The sequence below is a fragment of the Equus przewalskii genome, chromosome 1, assembly GCF_037783145.1.
Source record: "Equus przewalskii isolate Varuska chromosome 1, EquPr2, whole genome shotgun sequence".
Classification (NCBI taxonomy): domain Eukaryota; kingdom Metazoa; phylum Chordata; class Mammalia; order Perissodactyla; family Equidae; genus Equus; species Equus przewalskii.
In genome coordinates, this window is record NC_091831.1 from 68,170,177 (window position 1) to 68,197,275 (window position 27,099).

The following is a 27,099-nucleotide window of genomic DNA, read 5'->3' on the forward strand; positions in this document are numbered from 1 at the left end:
GAAGTGGGACTCCTAGGAGGTGATTAGGTCCTCGTGAATGGGATTAGTACCCTTATAAAAGAGACCCCAGGGGCCGGCCCAGTGGCGCAGCAGTTAAGTGTGCATGTTCCGCTTTGTAGGCCCGGGGTTTGCCGGTTTGGATCCTGGCTGCAGACATGGCACCACTTGGCAGGCCATGCTGTGGCAGGCATTCCACATACAAAGTTGAGGAAGATGGGCACGGATGTTAGCTCAGGGGAAGTCTTCCTCAGCAAAAAGAGGAGGATTGGCAGCAGATGTTAGCTTAGGGCTAAGCTTCCCCCCACCAAAAAAAAGACTCCGTCTAAATGTCACCTCCTTGGAGAAGGCAGTAGTCAGGGCAGGCCTTTCCTCTTATTTCTTTCAAAGAACCCAGCACAAGTTTTAATTATTGTCTTAGCTGTGGTTCCCTAGAAAACAGAATGAGGCAAAGATTTAGTGCCGATGTTTTATTCGGGAGGTACAAATTCGAGGCAGTGAGAGTGAGAGAGAAGGAAAGGGAGGTGGAGAGGGAGGTGTCCTCACACGCAGAGATGTGCTGCTCTGCTGGCTGCAGCTTCAGGAGGAGTTTCAAGAAGACAGCTGGCTGCCCAGCAGGAGGTCCCATTTGGCCTGTGGCACAGTACGCAGGACAGATTACATGGAGATGGCTGCCTGAGGGCAGTCATGGGAAGGAGAGGGCACGTGTCTTACCTCCTACTCTCCCTGCACTGTTCAGAGTTCTTTCATACTCTGGGCTGCATTGTTTGACCCCTTGGAAGCCAGATGTTAAGACCGCTGTGGTGGCGTTTGTAACTCAAGTCTGGAAGTGACAAGAGAAGACATTAACTCAGAGCACGTAGCTGGTTGGCAGCCAAGGAGAGAGCTCACATTCCCAGGGCACGTGATTGGTCAGCCCCCAGAAGGTCCAGGAGGTGTTGGAATTGAGAGATCTGAAGATATGTCCGACCCAGCATTTCATAAGTGTATCATGCCTGTTGGTCCCCTACTAGACAGAAGCATCTTCCAGGCAGAGACACACCTGCCTGATTTGATGACCTATCCCCAGGCTGGTGGAGTGCCTGGCACAAAATAGGTGCTGAACGCCAAGCTTGCCACACCAAGTTCCAATACTGCAGAGCTTCCCCCAACTTCCCAGGGTAAGTCACTCATGCCATGTGTTCCCCTAATGGTTTTGTTCCCTTTGTCTCCATGATATACTCACAGGGAGGTTGTGAGGACCTGAGGGTACAGAGCATTTCCTTTTATCCTTTCTTTCCTAGTTATGAGCTCAGTGCCTGACATGCAGTGGGTGCTCAGTAAATGTTTGTTGAAATCCATACATGATTAAATGAACAGTGTAATCTGTAGAGGTGGATGGCCAGACATCTGCAAGCATTTTACTGGTGGGCCCACTTGACTTGCAAGACACTTTCCTGTGTTATTGTTCAGAAATATATACAGTGAAACCAAGATGCCCCAACCTAGACATTACCATTTCATTTGTTCCTTACTCACGTGTGAGAGCAAGGACTTTCTTTTCTGGCCATGTGCTAGACGAGATAACCTGAGAGCTTTCCTGCTTATAGAACACCTAAAAATGATGATCTAAATATTACAATTGTTTTTTGAAATGCATAATTAAGCTTTCAAGAAGGTAAGGGGCATCCCCAGAGGCAAAACCAAACATCTCCAGGTGATCTTTGTTATTTGTAGATTCCATATTTGCTAATTTCCCTGACTGCAAAATTTCTTTGTAACCCCAAAGTCAATACTTAGGGCTCTGTCACGGTCATTTGTGGACATGCTCAGAGTGATTAAAAAAATGTGAGTTGTCCTATGTGCATGTTCCCAGCTGAGGTTGAACAAGGCAACATTCTGCTTTCCAGTTTCAGCTTTCATATTGTATACGTGTCCTTTTTACAGTCTCTTTAGTGCTATGTTTTTCACATTTAAGTTCTTTGTGTTGTTGATTTCACTGTTTAAAATGCCCCCCAAATGTAGTGCTGAAGTGCTGTCCAGTGTCCTAAGTGTGAGAAGCCTGTGACGTACTTTCCGGAGAATATGAGTGTCTCAGATAAGCTTCATTCACGCATGGGTTATAGAACTGTTGGCTGTGAATTCCATGTTTGTGAATCGACAATAATATTTAGTCAGTATCCTTCAACACACACACACATAGAACAAAGTTGTATATTGATCAGCTGATGAAAATGTTGTGACCAGAGGCTCCCAGGAACCTAACCCTGTATTTTCCCTGGGAGCACTGGTTCCATGTTTGCTAATCCAGTGTTTGCAGTGACTTTATAGGACAGAACTACCTCGAAAGATGAGAACCAACTGCATTTAATAGGAGTTCCAAGAGAGAATAGAGGAAGATTGACATCTGAAGGAAAATGGCTGAGAATTTCCCAGAATTGATTTAAGACACACATCTTCAGATTCATGAAGAGCAATGAGTCCTAAGCAAGATCAAGAAAAGTAAAGCCATGTGTTGACTCATCACAGTGAATCTACAGAATGCCCAACATAAAGATCTTTAAAACAACCACAGAGGAAAAGGCAATATAAAGACTAAATACTATCAGATTGACAGTATAATTCTTTTTTTGGTTTTTTGAGGAAGATTAGCCTTGAGCTAACATCTGCTGCCAATCCTCCTCTTTTTGCTGAGGAAGACTGGCACTGAGCTAACATCGGTGCCCATCTTCCTCTACTTTATACATGGGATGCCTACCACAGCATGCCTTGCCAAGCGGTGCCATGTCTGCACCTGAGATCCGAACCGGCCAACCCCAGGCCGCCAAAGTGGAACGTGCGAACTTAACCACTGCACCACCGGCCAGCCCCGACAGTATAATTCTCAATAGCAACAACAGAAGATAGAATATATTGGAATTTCATTTCAAAATACTAAGAGAAAATAACCCATACCCTAATCTAGTCAATGCAGTCATCCTGCCTCATCCATGGTTTCGCTTTCCAAGATTTCAGTTACCTGAGGTCAACCCAGGTCTGAAAACATTAAATAGGAAGTTCCAGGAACAAACAGTTCACAAGTTTTAAATCGCAGGCTGTTCTGAGCAGCGTGATGAAACCTTGCGCCTTCCTGCTCTATCCCGCCCAGGACGTGAGGCATCCCTTCATCCAGGGTGCTCCTGCTGTCCTGTATAGGAAAAAACATAGTACGTCTAGGGCTCAGTGATATTCATGGTGTCGGAAATCAACCTGGCGTCTTGGAACGGTATCCTCCCCAGATAAGGGGGAACTACTGTATAAACATTATTCTAGAATCAGGAGAAAACAAAGCTATTTTCAGACAAACAAGGATTAAAATAATTTTCTGTTAACAGAACCTCACTGAAAGAATGACTAAATAAATGTTTCTAGAGTAAGGAACAACCCAGAAGGAAAGAGTGGGCTGCAAGAAGTGATGATGAAGAAGGAAATTTGTAAGCAAAGGAGTACATCTACAGAAACATTTGATGTACAACAAACACAGAGCTTGAGCAATGGTCTTGACATTCATTCATCCAACAAATATTTACTGAGTATGTAAAATGCGCCGGCAACTGTTGTAGGTGCTGTAAGATAGTGGTAAGTAAAACAGACTAAAAATGCCTGCCATCATGAGGCTATAAGTAAAATATTTAGAATCCTGCAGGATGATATGAGCAAGGGAGAAAAATTAAGCTGGGGCAGGGATACGGAATGTCAGAGAGGAGGAGGATAAATCTTCATCCATGCAGACGGTGTCTAAGCAAGTAAGTGGCTAACTGCGCACGTAGGGCTGCAAGGATCTACCTTGAGGTTGGTGTTCAGAATCTTGTTCCCATCTTTGCCTACACCATCTTAGAGGCAGGACTACCTTTTTGGCACCCCTCATCCAAAGTTACTTAAAACAAAGAGAAAGGACACTACCAACAACCACCCCTGAACTTCTCCTGAAGGGACAATCTGTGAAGATTAGTGCAAGTGGCAAAACCCAGAGAAGTCAAGGAAGTTACCTTCAGGCTATCTGGGGTTGGGAGGCGGGTGTTAGCAGTCAAGCCTGCCCTTCACAGCTTTAGGGAAAATGTAACAATGGGGGACTGAGAGGATCTTGGTAAGTTGGAGTGTTATAATTTAGAATTTGGAAGGGTTTGATTAGAAGTGTGTTTAAATCAAACCCTTTCGAGGGAAAGTAAGAAACAGATTCTGTGGGTTATGGCCAGTCGTAAATTTGTTTTAATGCCAGAGTTTTTAAAAAGTAGATTTTACAATCTACAAATCAGTTTTATTTATGCACTTAAACTTGATCTATTTTCTTCCTGTTCCTTTGCATGAAATAAGCTGAACTTGCTTGGTATTACTTGGACTGTGAAGCAGAATGATTGTGCGATATCAAGCTCCCAACTTGTAAAATTCGAATTTGTCTAATTATAAACAATGCTCTGAATAGTTTTTTAGGATGGGAGCACCTCTCCTCTGACTTTCCGACCACTTCTGGGAACTACCCTCCCTGTCCAGGTCATGCTGTGTGGAGCCAGGTGGGCAGCACCTGCCAGGCTCCGCTGATGCAAGAGCCAGGAGAGAGAGGGAGGATACTGGTGCCCTACTCACGTGGCACCTTGGAACTGACATCCATCCACCCCACGGGTAAAATGGACTTTGTGAGAGACTATGCTGGCAGTTAACTTCTATCCTGACAGGGTCTCCATGAGAAAATGAAGGCTGAGTTACAAACAGCTGAATTTAGTCAATTTTTGCAACTCACACCCACACGAGAGGGATGCAAAAAAAGAGGACAATGACATAAAATCAAGAAGAAAGATTCTTTGCTTCATTGAGGGAAACAAGCTTTGCTCCCAACCCCCAGAATACTTGGCCTTATTTTGGAGAGCTGAACTTGGCTCCAGGTGGGGGGATGGGAAGAAGCTCATGCCAATCAAGCCAAGGAGAAGGAGTCACCCTTGCACCACTGAGGATGAGGCCAAGCAACCGGAACCTTAAGGAAACCAGCTAACCAAACAAAAAAGGTGAACTGATGAGGATCAAGGCTGCCCCAGGGAGAAAAGCCCCAGGCATCCTGGCCTACATCCTCCTCCAGGAAGTATAGGACGTCCTGACCTGATCTGATCTGATTCGTATCCAAAGTTATAGGGCCATCCGATAACCAGACCCCACCTGCACTGATACCATTTTAATGACTTTTTTACATGAACTTTCCTTTGTCTTGTAAAGAAATAACTCACATACCTATGCCTTATAAATTTAGCCCTACCCTCAACCCATTGCAGCTGTTCACTGCCCATGGGTCCTGTCCCCAAGCTACTCCATGCTATTCTCTGAATCAAAGAACACTATTGCCAGACCTTGAGAATCCAAGAAATCTTTTTTTTGACTCCTCGGCTCGCCAAGCCCGCATCATGGACCACATGCTAATTTACCCTAAGCAAGCAATGGTTATTTCCCTTTTGGGAGGGAATGGGCGTGGGGCAGGCAGGGGTCAGTGCCAGAGCAGCCTGGCAGGGAGATGCGAGGAAGCACTGGGAGCTGGGGTGCCTGCTTGCCTGCTGTAGCCCCTGGCCTTGAGCAGTGCTCTCCTGAAGGAATTCAGGTCTAGTGTGAGTCAGAGTTGGCTGTGCTCAGCCTAGCCCAAGTTCAGACTCTGTTCTCTTTGTCCTGGAAGGCTTTGGGAGAATACATCTGGGAAGGGCCACCACAGACAGAACTATGAACTTGAAATCTGAAGGCCGTAATCACTTGTCTTAAGGAGATGGGAACCTGTGTTCCAGAAGGGGAACCTTGCACGTGGTCAATTATGCAGTCTGTAAACCAGATACTGAGTAATCTGATCATCAGCATCACCTGGAGAGCTTAAAAAAAATGCATGCAAATATTTGGGCCCCACACCAGACACACTGGATCAGGAATTCTGCATGGAGTCCAGGAAAGCGTGCTTCGTTAAACTTCCCAGGTGATTCAGATAATAAGCCAGGTCGGAGAAAACCTGATATAAGGAATCCAAAAAAGACATCACACTGATGATTTAGTCATTAAAACCCTATTGGCCCACAAAGAACTCTTCTGAATCAATAGGAAAAATAGGAACAATCCCATGGAAACATAGACAAAGGCTGTTTATTTAAAAAAATGCCAGTGGTCCATTGTTACATGGAAAGATGTCCATCCTTACTACTAAAGAATTGAAGCAATCGGATGTAACTGTCTTTACACCACAAATTGGCAAAGATGAAAACATTGGCTAATTCTCAGCATGGCAGGGGTTGAGGAAACCCACACCCTTGCACCCTGTTGGTGGGAATGTGAATTGATGAAATGTGTTTGGAGAACAATTTAGCAATCTGTCGAAATTTTAAATAAACATAGAATTCACGAAACAATTTCAAAGATTTTACTCTGCGAATATATTTGAGGAAGCATGCAAAACATATGCATAAGAATGGTCCTTGCAGCATTGTTTATAATAGCAAGATCTGGAAACAACTGAAATGTCCATTAATAGGAGACAGTTATGTACCTTCTGGTGTAACCACACAATGCATTATTATTCAACTGTTGTTATTCAAAAAGAATGAGCTAGATTTATATGTGCTGATGTGGAACAATCTCTGGGAGATGCTAATTTGTGAAAAAAGCTGTATATATGGTTGGAATTCAGTTGAGTAAAAGAAACATGGGTAGAAGTAGGTATTTGTGTTTATATGTGCATAGAGGTGAGAAAGAAACACGAGAAACTATAAAATGAAGTTACTTCTAGATAGTGGGAATAAAGGTTTGGGTGAAAGAGGTGTCTTGTTTACTTTTCATTTGACAACCGTAGAAATTAATTGAATTTTACCATGAGCATGTATTACTTTTGTAAAACAAAATTAGGGAAATAATCTAAAATAAAAAAGTGAAAACTCACACACAATTATAAGAGAATACTGTGAAAAACTATATGCCAACAAAATGGATAACCTAGAGGAAATGGATAAATTCTTACACTCAACCTCCCAAAGCTGAGTCAGGAAGAAACAGACAATCTGAACAATCACAAGGAAAGAGATTGAAACAGCAATCAAAAGTGTCCCAAAGAATTAAACCCCAGGACCAGATGGCTTTCCTGGGGATTTCTGCCAAACTTTCAGGATTTAATACCTATCATTCTCAAGGTATTCCAAAAAGTTAGGGAGGATGGAACATTTCCTAACACATTCTACGAGGCTAACATCACTCTGATACCAAAGCCTGACAAGCACAGCACAAAAAAGGAGTACAGGCCAATATCACTGATGAGCATAGATACAAAAATTCTCAACAAAATTTTGGCAACCTGACTTATTCAGCAATACATCAAAAGGATCATACATCATGATCAAGTGGGATTCATACCAGGGACACAGGGATGGTTCAACATCTGCAAACCAATCAACGTGATACACCACATAAACAAATTGAGGAATAAAAACCACATGATCATCTCAATAGATGCAGAGAAAACATTTGACAAGATCAAACAGCCATTTATGATAAAAACTCTTAACAAAATGGGGATAGAAGGAAATTACCTCAACATAATAAAGGCCATATATGACAAACCCACAGCCAACATCATACTCAATAGCAAAAACTGAGTGCCATCCCCCTGAAAACAGGAATGAGACAAGGATGCCCTCTATCACCACTCTTTTTTTTTTTTAGAAAGACTAGCCCTGAGCTAACTACTGCCAATCCTTCTCTTTTTGCTGAGGAAGACCAGCCCTGAGCTAACATCCGTGACCATCTTCCTCTACTTTATATGTGGGACACCTACCACAGCATGGCTTTTGGCAAGCGGTGCCATGTCTGCACCCGGGATCCGAACTGGCGAACTCCGGGCCTCTGAGAAGCAGAATGTGTGAACTTAACTGCTGCGCCACTGGGCTGGCCCCTATCACCACTCTTATTCAACATAGTACTGGAAGTTTTGGCCAGAGCAATTAGGCAGGAGAAAGGAATGAAAGGAATCCAAATAAGGAATGAAGAAGTGAAACTCTCACTGTTTGCAGCAGACATGATCTTATATATAGAAAACCCTAAAGAATCCATTGGAAAACTTTTAGAAATAACCAACAACTACAGCAAAGTTGCAGGGTATAAAATCATCTTACAAAACTCAGTAGCATTTCTATACTCTAATAACGAACTAACAGAAAAAGAACTTAAGAACACAATACCATTCACAATTGCAACAAAAAGCATAAAATACCTTGGGGTGAATTTAACTAAGGAAGTGAAAGACCTATACAATGAAAACTACAAGACTTTCCTGAAAGAAATTGATGACAACATAAAGAGATGGAAAGACGTTCCATGCACATAGATTGGAAGAATAAACATAGTTAAAATGTCCGTACTACCTAAAGCAATCTACAGATTCAACGCAATCCCAATGACATTCTTTACAGAAATAGAACAAATCAGAATCCCAATGACATTCTTTACAGAAATAGAACAAAGAATCCTAAAATTCATATGGGGCAACAAAAGACCCCGAATTGCTAAAGCAATCCTGAGAAAAAAGAACAAAGTTGGAGGCATCATAATCCCTGACTTCAAAACATACTACAAAGCTACAGTAATCAAAACAGCATGGTACTGGTACAAAAACAGGTGCACAGATCAATGGAATAGAATTGAAAGCCCAGAAATAAAACCACACATCTATGGACAGCTAATCTTTGACAAAGGAGCTGAGGGCATACAATGGAAAAAAGGAAGACTTTTCAACAAATGGTGCGGGGAAAATTGGAAAGCCACATGTAAAAAGAATGAAAATTGACCATTCTTTTTCACCATTCACAAAAAGAAACTCAAAATGGATCAAAGACCTAAAGATTAGACCTGAAACAATAAGTCTTCTAGAAGAGAATATAGGCAGTACACTCTTTGACATCAGTCTTAAAAGGATCTTTCCAGACACCATGTCTTCTCAGACAAGGGAAACAATAGAAAGAATAAACAAATGGGACTTCATCAGACCAAAGAGCTTCTTCAAGGCAAGGGACAATAGGATTGAAACAAAAAAACAACCCACTAATTGGGAAAAAATATTTGCAAGTCATATATCTGACAAAGGGTTAATCTCCATAATATATAAAGAACTCACATAACTCAACAACAAAAAATCAAAAAACCCGATCAAAAAATGGGCTGGAGACATGAACAGACATTTCTCCAAAGAAGATATACAGATGGCCAATAGGCACATGAAAAGATGTTCATCATCACTGATCATCAGGGAAATGCAAATCAAAATTACACTAGATATCACCTTACACCCATTAGAATGGCAAAAATAACCAAAAAAAAAAAAAAAAGTAACAAATGTTGGAGATGTTGTGGAGAAAAAGGAACCCTCATACACTGCTGGTGGGAATGCAAACTGGTGCAGCCACTATGGAAAACAGTATGGAGATTTCTCAAAAAAATAAAAATAGAAATACCACATGATCCAGCCATCCCAATACTGGGTATCTATCCAAAGAACTTGAAATCAGCAATTCCACAAGGCCCATGCACCCCTGTGTTCATTGCAGCATTATTCACAATAGCCAAGATGTGGAAGCAACCTAAGTGTCCAGCAACCAATGATTGGATAAAGAAGACATGGTATATATATACAATGGAATACTACTTAGCCATAAAAAAGAATAAAATCGTCCCATTCACAACAACATGGATGGACCTTGAGGGTATTATGTTAAGTGAAATAAGCCAAATAGAGAAAGACAATCTCTGTATGACTCCACTCATAGATGGAAGTTAAACATGTAGACAAAGAGAATAGCTTAGTGGCTACCAGGGGAAAGGGGGTGGGGTGGGGATGGGCACAAAGTGTGAAGTGGTGTACCTATAACACGATTGATAAACAATAATGTACAACTGAAATTTCACAAGGTTGTAAACTATCATAATCTCAATAAAAATAAAAAAAAAACACACACACACATCCATACACAGCTGCTATGGGTATAGTCCCTCGTTTTCTGGGCTCACGTCCTGCAGCAGAAGCCCCTGGAGTCCCGCCACATTGCCTGGCCCACCTCTGAGTTTTGCTGCAGTGAGCTCAGACTCACTTCAAGCAATTAGCACCACAGACCTGTGTGCTTCCACTTTCTACCCAGGACCTTTACTGATGGCTTGAGTCTGACACCTGAGAAGTCCAAGGGATTCAAAGCCCCAAGGAGCAACTGCCAATGATGAACTGGGTGGGTGGCTAAGTGCCCCAGCCACCCTGCTTCAGTGCCACTGCTCCAGTAGGCAGTCTGCACTCTTCTCAGAGGGAGGGGCACAACCAAGCCTTGACAGCCCACCCTTCTCCATCTCCCTCCTGCTTCCTCAGTCCTGCTCTGGGGTCAACTCCTCAATAAACTGCCTCATCCAGGCACTTGTCTCAGGATCTTCTTTGCAGGGAACCCCAAGGAAGTCAGTCCCCATCAGAATTGCAGGTTCTTGGAAGTCATCATTCCCTAAGGCTCTGGTACTGCCGTGTTGAGTGTGAGCCATATGGACAGTGGTGGTGACATTAACAGTGATGGAGATTCAGAGACATGGCAGGCTCTACGCCAGGTACTTCACATGGATTGTCCCATTTCATCATCCCAGTATCCTGTGCAGTGGACACCATTCTGATCCCTATTTTACACTTGAGAAAACTGGCATGGCTGGAGTCCACGTCTCAGAGAGTGAAGAGGAGGCAGTGATGAGGATCAAGGCTGCCCCAAGGAGAGAAGTCCAAGGTGTCCTGCCCTGCATACCAATCTATATCATCCTCTGGGAAGTATAGGACGTCCTGACCTGATCTGTCCTGATTCATATCCAAAGTTAAAGGACCACCCAATAACCAGACCCCACCTGCACTGATACCATTTTAACGATTTTTTCCCATGATCTTTCCTTTGTCTTGTAAAGAAATAACTCACACACTTATGCTTATAAATTTAGCTCTAACCCTCAACACATTGCAGCTCTTACTGCCCATGGTTCCTGTCCCCATGCTACTCCATGCTATTCTCTGAATAAAGGAACACTACTACCAGACCTTGAGAGTCCAAGAAATCTTTCTTTTGACTCCTTGGCTCGTCAAGCCCACATCAGGCAGCATCTGGCTTTAGATGGGCCAGCTTGTGCTTCCTGGCCCTTGCTTGTAGAGTACAGTGCTTGCAGGCCATGTCCCGTGGGGTTCCTGCTCAGCAGAAATAAGAGGCTGATTAACAAATCTAAACTGGGCAAAACCAGACCAAGAGATTAAGGTCCAAGAGTCAAGCAGTTTGGGAACCTAGGGGTAAAGATATAGAAGGTATTTCTTCTCAGGAAGAAGGAAGGTGACTCCTGGAGGAATTCCTTCAGCTGGAGTCCAGGGAGCTCCTTGGGCCCAGGTGCAGCATGCCAATTAGGGAGGGGGTGGAGAGGAAGGTGGGAGGAGGGTGCAGTTGATCAGCCTGACCTGGGAGACAGGCGAGACTCTAGGGGTTGTGGCTTTCACAGCAGCCTTGGAGCCTGGGAACAGGCCCCTCTCTTGAGGGGGTCTGCAGCTCTGCCAGAGCTCTTGAGGGCTTGGACTCTTTTGTAATCACCTGCCATCTAAATAAGAACATTCTTCAAGCACAATCACTGTGTTTACCCTGCAAATGTGCCTCAAGATAAGTCCCCAGCTCTCCCCTCCCTACCCTGATGTCACCCCAATTCCTGTCCCCCTAAAGATAATCCAAGCTCCCTTTGGTGAGGGGGGGGGAGGCTCAGCAAACTGGTCTTGCCCTGTTTAGAAACTTCCAGCAGGGTCCAGGTGGCAAGCCCTCTGGGGTGGGCCAACCTGGGGGTTGGTCCCGTGGCTGCAGACATCACACACACACACACACACACACACATAAGGTTGTGGATGAGACAACAGTTGCTGCTAGACACAAGTTCCTTGCCCTAAAGCATGAGGACCCTCCCAAAACCTCGTGGATGAGGGATCTGAGAAGGGTGCCAAACAGGAAGGCAATTTAGAAGAACAAGGGAAAACAATCTGATTAGCAGAGAGTTCCAGGAACAGAATATTTGTTCTTTTACACTGACCAAGGCTCCATGTGTTCTTTGAGTAATATTTATTCAAAAGGGTATTGTAAGTGGATAGACTGATGTGGACTTGGCAAGCTGAAGAGTCAAAAGAAAGATTTCTTGGACTCTCAAGTTCTGGTAGTAGTGCTCCTTTATTCAGAGACTAGCATGGGGACAGGACCCATAGGCAGTGAAGAGCTGCAACACGGTGTAGGGGAGGAAGACATTTCCTTTACCCACTCTGGGTCCTTCTGGCCAGACAACAAATTAAATTCACGTGAGACAGAATAACAGGAGAAAATTAAACAAAGCTTTATAACATGTATATATGGGAAAGGCTCAGGCAAACTGAGCAACTCACCAAAATGGTGGAAGCCACCACCTTAAATACCACCCTATGGTAAAGACAAAGGAGGGTGCTGGAGGTGGGGGGAATCAATCATGGGAGGTTACCAAAAAATCACAGTAAACAAGAGTAAGGTTGTCATGCAGACTTGAGTCCTTGCCTTCTACACTGATGAGAGTTTCTAGAGATAAGGTCATCCCCCCTTCTTCCTGGTACAGAGAGGGAGACACCTTTACAGACGGAGATTTCCTTTACAAATGTAAATGTCTCTTAACAAAGGGTAAGTAAATTCTACTTTTCAGAGTTTTTTTTCTGTCTGCTGTTTTTAAAAGTAACTAGCTCAAAATAATCCTCATGCCAAAGAGACATATGTTGGGGCTGCCAATTCCAGTCCCCACAATAGGGACAGGACCCATGGGCAGTGAAGAGCTGCAATGGCTTGAGGGTAGGGCTAAATTTAAGGCATAGGTGTGTGAGTTATCTCTTTACAAGACAAAGGAAAGATCATGAAAAAAAGTCATTAAAATGGTATCAGTGCAGGTCGGGTCTGGTTATCCGGTGGTCCTATAACTTTGGATACGAATCAGGTCGGATCAGGTCAGGACGTCCTATACTTCCTGGAGGATGATATAGATCGGTACATAGGCCAGGACGCCTTGGGCTTCTCTCTGGGGCATCTTTGATCTTCATCACAGACAAGCAAACATCTGAACCAGGACTGATGACAATTCTCTCAGGGAAAAGCATCCTGAACACAAAAACCATTTACTGTCATGGGCTGCTGCTCTACAGGCTCCAGAGCAGGGAGGAATGTTGGGTCTGAGCACAGTGGGCCCACAAGGACAGTATGCAGCGACCTGGTGCATGCCTCGAAGCTCACATAAGCCCAACAGGTGCCCAAGTTTGCAACTGAAAGCTTCCTCTAGTAGCAGAAGGTTCTGATCCTCCTTTATGGTGCAAATCCTGGGAGGGGAGCACTGTGGCTGCGAGCAGCCGTTTTTTCCTGCTGGGAATGAGGGCTTAGTGAAAAGGTTTGGAAAGAAAGGGAGGAAGGATGTTATGGGTTGAATTGTGTCCCCCCCCAAATTCATATGTTCCAGTCCTAACCTGCAGTACCTCAGAATGTGACCTTAATTGGAAATAGGGTCATTGTAGATCTAATTTGTTAAGATGAGATCATACTGGAGTGGAATGGGCCCCCAATCCAAAGTGACTGGTGTCCTTCCAAAAAGGAGAAAATTGAACACAGGCATGCACGCAGGGAGAACCCCATGTGAATATGAAGCAGAGGTTGGAGTGATGCTTCCATAAGCCAAGGAGCACCAAAGATTGCCAGCAAACCACCAGAAGCTGGGAGAGAGGCCAGGACAGCTCCTTCCCTCACAGCCCCCAGGAGAAGCCAAACTGTTGACACCTTGGTCTGGGACTTCTGTCCTCCAGAATTGTGAGACAATCGATTTTTGCTGTCTAAGCCACCCAGTCTGTGGTGCTTTGTTCCGGCAGCCCTAGCTGACTAGTACAACGGGTATGGACCATGGTGGGAACACAAGGAGGACAGAGGCCACACCAAGGAAACTGGGGCCATAGGGCAGACTGCCCAGGGGCTGGCAACTGATGAAAGCGAGCAGTCCTGAGGGCCAGGCAGGAGCAGCTGTTTCCAGAGGAGTGGGGAGAAAGTTCCGCCTCCTCTAACTTCGGTTCTGCCCTGAGCCTTTCCCTGTCTGTCTGTGTTTAAGACAGAAAAGCAAGCGCGCTCCTTCGATCTCCCTCAGGCAATCTACTCACACCAGGGAGCAGGAAGTTAAGATGATCCACATTGTTATCTGAGGTGGGTGGAGACAAATGCTGTGGGTAATAACAAGCCACTGGAAAGAAATAGGAACTCCTATCATGTCTAATCCACTTTTGGCCAAACTCAGTATTTTATCTGCCTCTAACCTGTCTCCCTTTAGGATTTGCTGATGAGTTTTGGTCTTCATGCCATGTGGAAAAACCCATGTGATAATTCATTATTTTTCCAAAGAGTCTCCCTGAAAGAGATTTCATTCTCTAAAGTTGTAGTTTCACACTGGAGTACAGAGGAAAATCCCAGAGTGCTGAATTTGCCTACACACAGGACAAGTATCTGTGATGACTTTAGTCTGAGAACACAGCCCGTTGGAGCACCCTTTACTGACACCGGGACTTTCTTGTGAGTTTCTCCCATGGGTGGTGGGCAGAGGGAAGGGCCTGCTGGGCCAGCGACAGGACATTCCATTGCCACTTCCGAAGACCTGCGACTCTGGCCTCCCCCATTCCTCCCTCCCCAGCCTGTGCCTTGACGTGTGCTCGTGCTGTGAACTGAGGGCCCAGGCTGGCCTTCTTCTATAGCTGTAGCAGAGAATTGCTCTAACTCTGCTGATCCCCAGGTAAACCTGCCTGCCTCCTCAGCAACCTCCTCCAACTCACACTCAAGAATTCCTCCTTCTCTGTCTTTCTTTACTCAATCAACAGCACAGACATCCTTGCAGTCACCCAGCCTCAAAACCTCAGCATGATCTGTAACTCTTGCCTCACCCTAACCTGCCAATCGCAGGCCATGGGCAATTCCTAGTGAGTCTCCCTGGCTGCTGCTTTCACATGTCTTCATTTCTTTCCATTCTATTTGGCTTTCCCAGAGTTCAGATCTTCACTGTGTCTCCCTTGGACAATGCAGTGGCCTCCAGACTTCACCGCTGCCAGCCCTCTCCTTCCTCGATCCAGATCCATCTGCCCTGGACTGCAAAGTCACCTTCAGAAAGTACAGCTGCCCAGCCCAGATCCCTTCAATGGCTCCTTAGTATTGTATTTAAGGTGTTCTGCAGTCCGGGATCAGGAATTCAGCATGGCACTGTGGTGAGCAGAGGGCTTTTCCCCTACCTGCCCCTTGTGGGGGCATTTGGCAAAAGGCAGGAAAGAAACTGATACTCATTAACAGGATACTGCCCAGGATTCAGCTCTAAGGAGAGGCATGAGTGGTCTTACACCTGTTCCACTGTGACACACCCAAAGGGACAGGGAGAGGGAGGAGGGAAGTGGGCCCAGGCAGGCCCAGGGCAGGAGCGAGGAGAGAGCTGGGCGATGAGCTGAGGGAGCCCAGGGAGCCAAGGGGCTCCTCAGTGTCCTAGGTTGGTATTGATGCAAAATCAGATCGGAGCCCACAGTGAGGCCCCAGAGAGAGGGGCACTGTGTCCCAGGTCCCCCAGATGATGGCAGGGGTATGATGAGCTGAGGGCAGGGGTAATGATTGGGGTTAAGAATTCCCTTCTTCACCTCTTGCTTGTGGTGGGAACTGAGGCAAAGCTGAATCTTGGGAAAGATGGAGAGTCCAGTCATGGGGCTAGAGGATGAGGAACTGGGGCCTACCGACAACTCTGAGCAGGGACCAGCTCTTGTCTTTGCTCCTACTACACGAAGACCGGCACTCAGCCTCCGTGGAGCCACCAGGGATCCTCCTGACTCATTGCTGGTATTCACATCTCCCTCTGAGCAACTTTTCTCCATCTTTAAGTGCTAAAAGTTCAGCCATCAGTTAAGACAGCTCAAGTGTGTCTCCCCCAAGAAGCTTTCTCTGATTTCCTAAGTCGGGATTAACTTTCCCTTCCCTACACTCCCTTGGTACTTTGTTCACCCATCAAACCATTTAGCATGTGCATGTATTTTTATATCATAGTATGCAAAACCCCAGAACTTGGCATAGCACTTGACAGTAGGTACTAAATAGATGCTTATTGACTGAATAAAGGGAAGAATGAACAAATAAATATAGTGAAAGCCACCTTTATCCTGGATTCCTCCGCATGGTCTTACATCTTGTCACTTCTTAATAAATGTTGGCTAAACTGTTAATTTGAGGAAGCTTGTGACTATAATAATCTTATATCATTATTTCTTACACATCTCCTTTGGGAGAGAATAAAGGAAGATGCTCTTCCCTGAGCTTATCACAGTGATATTGACTGAATATTTGAGGTGTGTAAACTGTTTAGGGCTCTATAGCCTGCACTGGGCACATGGGGAGGCCCAGATGGCTAGGCTGCTTTCTTGGAGGAGGCCCAGGTGCCTGACCATATGAACATCTTGGATTCTGTGGAGAACCTTTTGGTTGTTTTCAGAACTCTTTGCACAGACTTGATCTTACCTCGTCCTTCCAACACTGGGAGGCGTATCAGTGCTGGTCATGCCACCTTGCTTTCTAGGTGAGGAGAAGTACCTCTGGGGAATGAGACGAAGGGCCTTCCCTGGGCCAAAGATGCAATTGCCTGAACGCCTGGCCATGCCCAGAGCCCTGGACACCTCTTGTCCAGTCCGGGGCACAGCGTGGTCCCATCAGCCTCATGGGCCTCAGGGACAGGTTTCCTGGGACTACCTCCTTCCCTTCCATGGAAGAGCAGCTTTTTCTAGTCCCTGGGATCCCAAGGAAGGAAACAAAGATTAGTTTGGCTTCTGGCTAGGGCAGTCTTGCTGTCCCCTCAGTGCAGCAGTAAAGCCTGGACACAACCTGTGCCACCTGAGGCTTTGTGGAGAAACTTCCACCAACCTCCCATGGCCCAATACCCCCTCTCACTCTCAAAGTCTGAGTTTGTTTCTTTTCAAACTCACAGCTTTTGCAAACCACTGAGAGAAGAAATCAGTTTGGAATTTTAAGCCTCTCAGCATATTTGGCTGCAACCCAGGGGAGGCTGAAAGTAGCGGTGGAATCACTCTCCAGCCTCCTCGTTCCTGGGGAGGTTGTGATTCAGATCAAGACTCAAAGCTGCAGCCTGACGTCACTTCCTCAGAGACTGGGCATTGGCGCTCTTCCAGCTCCTCCTGCTGCACTGGAAGGGGGCCTGCGAGGCGGGCTCCCCATCAGGATAGCTTACGGTTTTGACAGTCCTCTGTGTGCCAGGCATCATGCAACGTGCTTGAACGTGCATTGTCTCACGTGACGCTCACTCTCAGCCTTGTGCATCTCCTTCACTGAAGGAATGGAGGCTCAAAGTGTTTAAGTGACTTACCCAAAGCACATGTAAACCCACTCTGACTCCAGGCCTGAGCTCTTTTTTTTTTTTGAGGAAGACTGGCCCTGAGCTAGCATCCGTGCCCATCTTCCTCTACTTTATATGTGGGACACTTACCACAGCATGGCTTGCCAAGCGGTGCCATGTCCGCACCCGGGATCCGAACTGGCAAACCCTGGGCTGACCTGGCAAACCCTGGGCTGCCAAAGTGGAATGTGCGCACTTAACTGCTGCACCACCAGGCCCCCAGGCCCGAGCTCTTAAAGGCACCAGGTTTTAGAGTCTGGATACATGGACCCCCTTGGAGGAATGTGACCCAGAGGGCTTGCTTTCTGGAAACTTCTTTTCTCCTGCAGACTTATTGTAAGAACTTAGATCAGATACGTTGTCTCCTGATGTACCTTTTTTTACTTGCCTTGCATATAGCGTGCTGATGCCAGCCACTACTAGCTCTCCTCAGTCTCAGCATGCTCATTGTCTAACATCCGATGTCATGGCCTCAGGACGGAAAGGAATGGTCTGACCCAGCAAGAGAGGCAGGAAAATAGGTGGTGCTGAGGTTGACAGTGGGACCTGGGAACTGGTCTGCCTGGGTCAAATGTTGCTCCTACCACTGACTTTCCATGTAAGTTAACTGCCCTGTGTCTCATCTCCTCATCTGAGAAATGGAGGTGTTATGGGCTGAGCTGTGTACCCCCAAATTCCTATATTGAAGTCCTAACTCCCAGTGCCTCAGAATGTGACTGTACCTGGACAGGGTCTTTAAAGAGGTAATTAAGTTAAAAAGAGGCCCTTGGGGTGAGTCCTAATCCAATCTGACTGGTGTCCTTATAAGAAGAGGAGATTTGGACCCACAGAGACACCAGGGATGTGCGCCCACAGAAGAAAGTCCACGTGAGGACACATTGAGAGGGCAGCCTTCCGTATGACAAGGAGAGAGGCCTCAGGAGGAACCAGCCCTGCCGACACCTCGATCTTGGACTTCCAGCCTCCAGAACTATGAGATAATGTCTTGTTTAAGCTGCCCGGTCTGTGGTCCTTAGTCAGGGCAGCCCCAGCAGATGGACAGGGGTATCTGTAATTGTAACTATTCCGGTATCCATTCTGGTTACATTTATTTTGGAATCAGACCCCTGGGGTCAAATCCTGTTCATGCATTTATAACTGTGATCCTGACAAGTCATCTAACCTCCCCAAGCCTCAGTTGTTCCATCTGTACAATGGGATGCTTATGGCACCTGCCTCGTTGGGTTGCTATGAAGTCTAAAGAGTTCATGTAGATTAAGTGCTGAAGATCACAGCGTTAGGAAGCGTGCAAGCAGGGATGTGAACACAGGTAGTCTGATCCAAAACAATGTGACCAGAAGACCACTATGGCAGGTCTGTATTCTTTCCCACAAACTCTCTCTCTCATTAACAAAAAATGAACATCGTGAAGTGTAGGAACAAAAGTAAAATTGCTCTCTGCGTGTGACTCAGCCTGGACTTGACCTTTTTTTGGCCAGTGAACCCCAGAGGATTGGGAGTCTGTGTGGCCATCTGCCCGCTCACTTCAACTCTCTGCATCTCAACAGGAGCTCCCCTGGACTCAGTCCCCTGCCACCTTCCATCAAGCACACAGCACAGAGAGGGTAACTGAAAACCCCCAGGATAATAGCAGTGAATTACCTCAGGTGGGGCAAATGTTGGCAATGGGAACAAAAAGAGCACGGGCCGTTGCTCGTTAGTCAAACGGAAGCAGTTTCTCTCATGGCTCATAACGGCGTGTGAGTTTTGGAAGCTGTGTTCACTCTTTCAAAGTGTTTTGATGGAGCTTTTCAGGGACACCTGACCTAACAGTGGTGGGCATGTCCAGGCAGTCCCGTTGCCTGTGCAGGTGCTGAGATAGGTAAGGTGACTTGATGAGAAACAAGCTGGACATTTTTTAGCACAGGGCCCTGGGTTTCACATGTAGTTCCTGCAAAGCCGGGGCAGGCCCTTATTCAGAGACTACATCTCATTCTGTTTAGTAACTAAGAAACAATAAAATTAGCAAAATCCAGGCCTTTTCCTTACTCTACCAAGCAGGTGTCACCAAGGAGGAATTAACGTCGAGACGTGGAGAGGGAGCCGCTCTTCGCTTGGCTGGCGCGTGGCTCCCCAGGATTGGGGCTTCAGCGTATCCTGGCAGATTGCTGCTACACGTTGCTGGGTTACAAAAGCCCCACATCAACAAGTACGTGTTGACTTTACCTGTATGTTTGTAAGATTTAAAAAGCAGACCATGTTTTCTGTTTCTCAGCTGAAAAAGTACCCTGCAGTATGCATCCTCTTACAGTCTCATGACTCCTAAGGGGCTGAGTTCTCCCCTACTTCTGCTCCAAACATATAATTCACCGCAGGGCTGAAATAAAGTGGGTAGTCGAGAGGCAGAGAAAACAAGGGAGCAGAACTCATGCAAACCTGATGATAGTGTTTGCTTCTGCAAAGGCTGCCCCAGAGTCTCCATGGGGCAGGCGTGGGCCTTGCCAGGCTGGTCACGAGGACGCCCACAGCCCCAGGTCTTTCCACTTCCACTCATCTGCCTCGCTTTCAGCAATGACATTTCAGCTCATGAGTGGAAGGCAGGTGTTTCTTGAGGCGCCTCTGCCAACATTCTTGACCTTTAGAAGAGAAAATAAGAAATCAGGAGAGAAAGAGAGGGGGAATAAAATTTTCAACGCATTGTTTCCTTCTTTCCCTTCGGCAGAACTCCTGCTGAGAAAGAATCACCAGATTGAAGCATCTGCTCCAGGTATAGTGGCTGAGTAGAATTTCCCTATTTCCTTTTCCCTTCTTATTAATTATGGGAATTATGGGAATGTCTGACTTTTCCCCGTAAAGAGTTGTGGCCCAGAACTTTCCTTGGCTGTCAGTTATAACTGCTGTTACTGGCTCTTAGTTAATATCAGCCCTGATATTTGTTCCCCTACAGTGAACCCAGCATATATGGGTTAAAACTAAAAGCGCACATTTACAGTTCCCTGGGTCTTTAGTGACACTCATATGTAAATGTTTGTTTCTTTAACCTCTGACGCCCCGAGCTACAGAGCCAAATAGAAGCTACAAATTGTTAAAGTCCAGATGACGTCACACTGGGCTCCCACTACAGTTCCGGCTGATCCCAGGACCTTGAAGTTCCTCTACAGAGAAACTAATGTCCAGAGAACATCAAGACACCAAAGCTTCCCAGGCCCGACTCCTCGGCTTCCTGACGTCACAGTCTACCTTCCACCATGGAGATAAAGAGGCAAGGACACTCATCTGAGAAATCCTGTGTCTCCTCCACTGGAAGCAGCCCCAGACGTGGGCCAAGGGGAAAATGCCGACCAAGAAGGCCCCTCCACCCCCAAACCCCAATGAAAACCCCTACCCATTTCTTAACAAGGAGCAAAGCAAGGGCCGGTGCCCCAAAAGCTGACTTCTGCCTGGCAAAGTAAAGCCTTCCCTTTTTCACCCAAGACTCTGTTCTCGTTATTTGGATTGGCATCGGGATCAGAGATCGAACTTTTGGTAACAATGCTTCTAAAAAGGTTCTTGTATTTCTTTGAGACCATTTCTCAGAGTTTCAGAAAATTGTATGTAACCCAAGTGACACAGGCTCTTTCAGTGAAACTACTTAGTGTTAACTCTCCCATTTCCCAGCTGCAGAACAAGAGTGAGGTCAGAGGCCCACTGCAAGGTCAGGCTCGCATCCTGAGATCCAGAGTCATTCAAGGGGAATCCATGAGGAAAAAGCAGAAAAGAGACCCTGGGTTGGCATGTTCTGTCCTAGAAATTGCTATGGCAGTTACTAAAACCCCAAGTAAGCCTTCCTCAAGGAGAAGCAGCAGAGCAAAGGCTTACCGCCACTCGGGTGCCCACTCCTGTCACGGCTGGGGCAGGGACGGGCTGCCAGAGCCAAAGCCAGGACAGCCTGCTTGGCCCTGCCCACCACGGCCTAAACTCTGCTGTCCCAGAGTGACTTAGGCAAGTCACTGCCCTCTCTGGACCTTTGCCCTGAGATGGTGCATCAGCAGGGAGGACCAGAAGTTCCACAAGGGAGCTGCTGGGTTTAGCAATGTGATGTGGTCTCCCCCTACCCTCTACATTTCATTGATTTATTTTTGAACAGGTCATGATAGCAAACACTTTGTGCCGGGCCCTGCTCTAAACCTTTACATATATTAATTCATTTAATCCTTCCAACAACTCTAGAGGGAGATGCCATTATTATCATTCCCATTTATAGAGGAGGATGTGAGACACAGAGAGCTTAAGGTTAAAGATGAACAGATAAAGAGATCAAGGCACTGAGAGATTGCCTTCTCACACTCACTTAGGTGGCAAGGGGCAGAGCCAGGTTAGAATGCAGGCAGCCTCCCGCCAGCTTAGTGCCCTCACCCTGCAGTCCTGACAGCTCTGTCCTCCAGACTCCCAGTTCCTCTCAACTTCTCTCTCTCGAGGCTACTACTATCAATAATTTTTGTGTATCTTTTCAAAAAATGTTGTGTGGCATTTATACATTACATACACACATGCACATATATAGTATATTACACATATAACATAGACATATATCCTTTCTTTCTTCAGACAAATAGTAGCTAATATACTCTTCCTTTTTGCACCAAATACAAGGACATGATCTTTTTATGTCAATTCATTTAGAGCTGCCCCATTCTTTTTAGGAACAACATGGTATATCCCATTGCATAAACCATAATTTTATAAACCACCGCCTACTGATCACATTTAGCTTGTTTCCATTATTTTACAATTACAAAGAACACTGCAGTGAATATTCTTGTGGATACACCATCTGCACAAGTGAGCCTGTGGCAGGCGGACTGGTCCCCCAGGATGTCCATGTTCTAATTGCTGGAACTTGTGAATATGTTACGTTACGTGGCAAAAGGGACTTTGCAGATGGAATTACGATTTGGGACCTTAAGGAAGGGAGATTATCCTGGATTCTCTGGGTGTACAGTCACATAAGCCTTTAAAAGTAGAGAATTTTTCCAGCTGGAGGTAGGAGAGATGAGGGGATGCCAGAGAGATTTGAATCCTGAGAAGGACTCAACCCACCATTGCTGGCTTTGAGATGGAGGGGACCAAAAGCCAAGGAATGTGGGTAGCCTCTCAGGCTAAGAATGAGCCCTGGCCCACAGCCAGCAAGGAAACAGGGGCCTTGGTGCTACTCTTGCATGGAACTGAATTCTGCCAACAACCTGAGTGAGTCTGGAACTGGATTCTCCCCCAGAGACTCTATATAAGAGCCCAGCCACCATCACCTTGATTTCGGCCTGGTGGGACCTGGAGCAGAAAAATCAGCTGGGCCTTCTGACTTTCTTAGCTACAGAACTGGGAGATAATCAATCTACGTTATTTTATTTTATTTATTTATTTATTGAGGAAGATTAGCCCTGAGCTAACACCTGCTGCCAATCCTCCTCTTTTTGCTGAGGAAGACTGGCCCTGAGCTAACATCCGTGCCCATCTTCCTCTACTTTATATGTGGAACGCCCACGACAGCATGGCTTGTCAAGCGGTGCCATGTCCGCACACAAGATCTGAACTGGCAAACCCCAGGCCACCAAAGCAGAACATGTGCACTGAACTGCTGTGCCACCCGGCCAGTCCCAAATGTTATTTTAAACACTAAATTTGTGGTAATCTGTTACAGGAGCAAGAGAAAACAAATATGCTGCTGAATATCTATGAGCAGAATAACTGGGTCAAAGGGTATATGCATTTAACATTTTGAGAGATCCTGTCAAATTGGTCTCCTTGTAAGTATAACCAATTTATAACGTCACCGGTTATATACAAGGGGCCGTTTTCCCACGTCTTCACCCACCCAGTGTGTAATCAAACTTGCTGATCTTTGCCAGTTAGATGTAGGAGACTGTCTTGAACCTGCGCTTACACAGCAAGACCACTGCTTCAATTTAGGTTCCATGTTTACTTGGAGTTGTTTAGGGTGGGGAGAGGTTCCAGGTGGAAAATGCAGGGGCTCTCTTGGGGGATGCCATTGTCAAACAGGCTTAGACAGACAGCTCAAGTCCTACCCCCGGTGCAATAAGAGGTAAATGGGGAAGGTCCTGGGATGGCCCAACTCAGGTAAGAGATCTTGGGGCCATGAGGTTTCAAGCCAAGGGAGACTAAAGTCAGTGACCCAAGCGCAGTTAGGCACAAAGGAGGAGTCCAGGGGTTGTCTTTTTGGGGGCAAGGGGAAGACAAAGACAACCTGAAGCCAGCTGCAAAAGACGGGGTGCAGGGTGCCTGTCTGAGCAGCGTGTCTGGGAGCCCCGAGACAGAGGTATGCAGAGTAGGAGCTTTCTGAAGGGCCCAGGCCTTGCCGGGGTTAGACCCCACTGTGAAAGGAGGACTGTGACCTGTGCAAGGGCACTGACAGGGAAGGGAGTCTGGGGCAGGCTGACTCAGAAACAGGAGCTCAACCCCGAGGTGGGGTTGGTTTAAAGTGGGAACCAGGAGCCTCGGGCCCTCCTTGTCCCACCAAGCCAGGAGCGAGAAGCAGATGGGAGGGCTGGGAAAGTGACAAACCAGGGGAGGATCCAAAGGGGATGAGGCAAAGCCACAAAAAGAGACGGAATCTGCAGGGTGCCAGTGCCATAGGACAGCAGCAGCTGGGGCGTGAACCTAACCAGGCAGCCTCTGAGCAGCAGGTTCAACAAGTGGAGCGCCCCCTACAGGACCTGCGCAAGCGAGCCCCTGAGAAAATCAGGGGATTCGCTAGCACTGACGGTTACACCGTGCTCCAGCCAGTTCCTCTGAGCATCCATCGCAGAGATACAAGAATGCAGGAGAAAGAGTGGATTGGGAAGCCAGGAAGACCTGAATTCATATCCTGGCTCAGCTATGCCTCACATCGTTACCAGCTGTGAGACCCTCCTGAAGATGCCCACAGTCTCAGAGCTTGACTTTCTGTACCAGAAAATGGGCATAATGACAACTTTGGGGCTATTACAAGGATGAGAAATAAATATACATATGCACACATGCATACATATGTGTATGTATATACACATATGTATGCATGTGTGCGTGTACTCATATGCATGTGTGTATACATATATATGCATATATACTTATATACACAAATGTATGTAAACACACGTGCATATACATACAAGTATAGATATATATTCACACACACATATTAGAGAGAGAACACCTGTGTGCCTTGCACATGGTAGGTACCTGGTGAATGATAGTCGCTATAGTTTCAGAATCAATTAAGATGTGTCTGAAAAACCACCTAGTGCCACATGTTAGTTTACAGATGGAAAACCGAGGCTCAGGAAAGTATGGTAATATGCTCAGGGTCAGGCCGCAAAAGATGCAAACTCTGATCCCCTAAGCCCAAGCATGGTACATTTTCACCGCACCCCCTCCATGTCCAGATGCCCGGGGACAATGACAAGCCCCCTTTGAAGAGGACAGGAGTCCTTTCCAGGGAGAGCACTATTCCTCTGGGGCCCAGGATCAGCCCCTGTCCCTGGGTGGCCATAATGCTCGCACTGCTGAGTTCTAAGGGTGCTCTGTGTTCTCTTGTGGTGCTAGGATTTGAGCGATGAAATATAGAAGTCAAAGAGAAATGTTATCGAGACAAATAAAGGTTGCAGAACCAAGTCCCTGTCTTTCTTGGAAAGAAAGAGAAAGGATTATCATATTTGACCTCTCCTTAGGGTAGGGCAAACTCTAGAGAAAATAAAACCTTGAGATGAACCAGTTTTAGATTATTTATCTAAGTGTCTCCCAAATGTCAGTGCATCCACTGCTGTACCAGAGTCACCTGGGTGCCTGTTGAGAATACAAATTTTGGGGCCTCCCTTTAACCCGCTAAACCCAAGTGTCCAGGGATGAGGTTTGGGAAGCTGGTTTGTAGGAAGCTCCCCTGGGTAATTCTGATTCTTCATCTGGGGGTGGACACCGCTGTTGGGCGTCCTGGACAGAGGCAGTCATCCAGGCCTCTTGAGCTGAGAGACGGGAAGCCCCCCTCTACCAGAAGCCAGCCTGCTCTCGTGTCACACAGCCCTAGAAGAAAGTTCTTCCCATGGAGCCACTCTCCTCCTCCTTCTGATTGCCACCAATTCAGCATGCCTTCTGGAAAAGTAGAACTCAACAGACAGTTTCATCAGTATGACAGCCTTTCAAGTACTCAGTGTCAAACAGGCAAATCTAATCTCTGCTGCTCCCCAAGCTTCTCCTCAGGCACCAGGGCCTCTTTCTGCCTCTCAGCTCCCCTCACAGTGGAGCCATCTAGGTCTCCTTCCACATCTCTTTGCTCTTTTCATTTATGACCCCATTTCCTTCTACATTGGAGTGAACTCAGGTCTCTGCTCTCACCAAGCTGATGTCTTCAAGAGTGCCAGCAGATCACTGTGTCACTCCCATTATACGTCTGGTGTTAACAGGAGTCCTCTGGAGACGAGGTCTTCATCCAATGGTTGCCATGGTGTGATGTCAGTGTGATGTCAGAATGTCAGTGATATGCAAGCAAAGGGGACATTGGGCAGCCAGGAGAGCTTGGGAGGGTCTTTGCAGTTCTAATCTCTAAATCTGAGATAATGGCATGAGACATCTGCACATCACTGTCTTGTCACTAATATTCCAGTTGTCTTGGTTCTCGCCATGTACTAGCCACTTCTCGCTGTTGCAAAGTCGTCTTTCCTCCCATTTCCATTTTTACTCATTTTATCTATAGGACCAGATATGTCTCTTGCTCTTAGTTAGCGATGTCCATCTCTACCCCACACTTACATGGTGGGAACGTTCTGTGAAGATGTGGGTTATGGATCAAGTTCTCCAGGGGCTTCTATGCTGTCTTAGACGCGAGACCTGTAATTCAGGTAACAGCTGGAGTGTGACTGTGGGGAACAGCCAGGCAAATATTTCACCAGGCATATATAGCTAAGGGAGCACTTTCAGCAACAGCCAAGAGATCAAAGACTAATGAATCCACCTTACAAAAGAAAAAACCGAAACTCAGAAGAGTAAAATGGCGTTCTGAGACTGCAGAGTTGGTAACTGAGTCAGACCAAGAACTTATAGAAATTTTATGGCATTTTATTATTCTATTGTATTTTTGATTAGGTAGCACATACATGTGGTTCAAAAATCAAAATGATATGACAAAGATGTACATGGAGATGCCTTCTTATGACCCCATCTCTGTTCATCTCCTTCTTCTCCCATCTGTTTTTTTTTTCTTATGTATCTTTCCAGTATTTCTTCAAGCACATATAAGCAAATACGAATACATACTATTTTCTACCCATTTTTGCCCCAAAGGTAGCATATTGAATATAATACTCTCTTTTTTGTTTTTTACTTATGAAATCCTGGATAGCCTCTTCATCATCATCATCATCATTATTTTTTTTTTTTGAGGAAGATTAACCCTGAGCTAACTACTGCCAATCCTCCTCTTTTTGCTGAGAAAGACTGGCCCTGAGCTAACATCCACGCCCATCTTCCTCTACTTTATATGTGGGACGCCTACCACAACATGGCTTTTGCCAAGCAGTGCCATGTCCACACCTGGAATCCAAACCGGCGAACCCCGGGCCACCGAAGCAGAGTGTGTGCACTTAACTGCTGTGCCACCGGGCTGGCTCCTGTGTATTATTTTTCTTAAAG

The 27,099-nt window shown here is 46.1% G+C and overlaps 2 long non-coding RNA genes across 6 annotated transcripts; one reads left to right on the plus strand and one right to left on the minus strand.

The window, feature by feature from the left end:
- Window positions 1–452: 452 nt before the first annotated feature.
- Window positions 453–25,930, minus strand: LOC103556702 (uncharacterized). 4 transcript variants are annotated; one of them, XR_011538522.1, is made up of 7 exons: window positions 25,807–25,925; window positions 19,105–20,078; window positions 17,852–17,955; window positions 17,299–17,395; window positions 16,575–16,840; window positions 712–820; window positions 453–630 (listed from the first exon to the last, which is right to left on the minus strand). It is a non-coding gene; the product is annotated as an uncharacterized lncRNA (long non-coding RNA). The 4 variants fall into 4 exon arrangements; XR_011538523.1 differs by lacking the exon at window positions 17,852–17,955; XR_011538521.1 differs by lacking the exons at window positions 17,299–17,395; window positions 17,852–17,955.
- On the plus strand, window positions 620–20,909 carry LOC139082473 (uncharacterized). 2 transcript variants are annotated; one of them, XR_011538527.1, is made up of 4 exons: window positions 620–1,157; window positions 19,504–19,651; window positions 20,165–20,209; window positions 20,505–20,909. It is a non-coding gene; the product is annotated as an uncharacterized lncRNA (long non-coding RNA). The 2 variants fall into 2 exon arrangements; XR_011538526.1 differs by having other exon boundaries at window positions 20,165–20,909.
- Window positions 25,931–27,099: the final 1,169 nt, after the last annotated feature.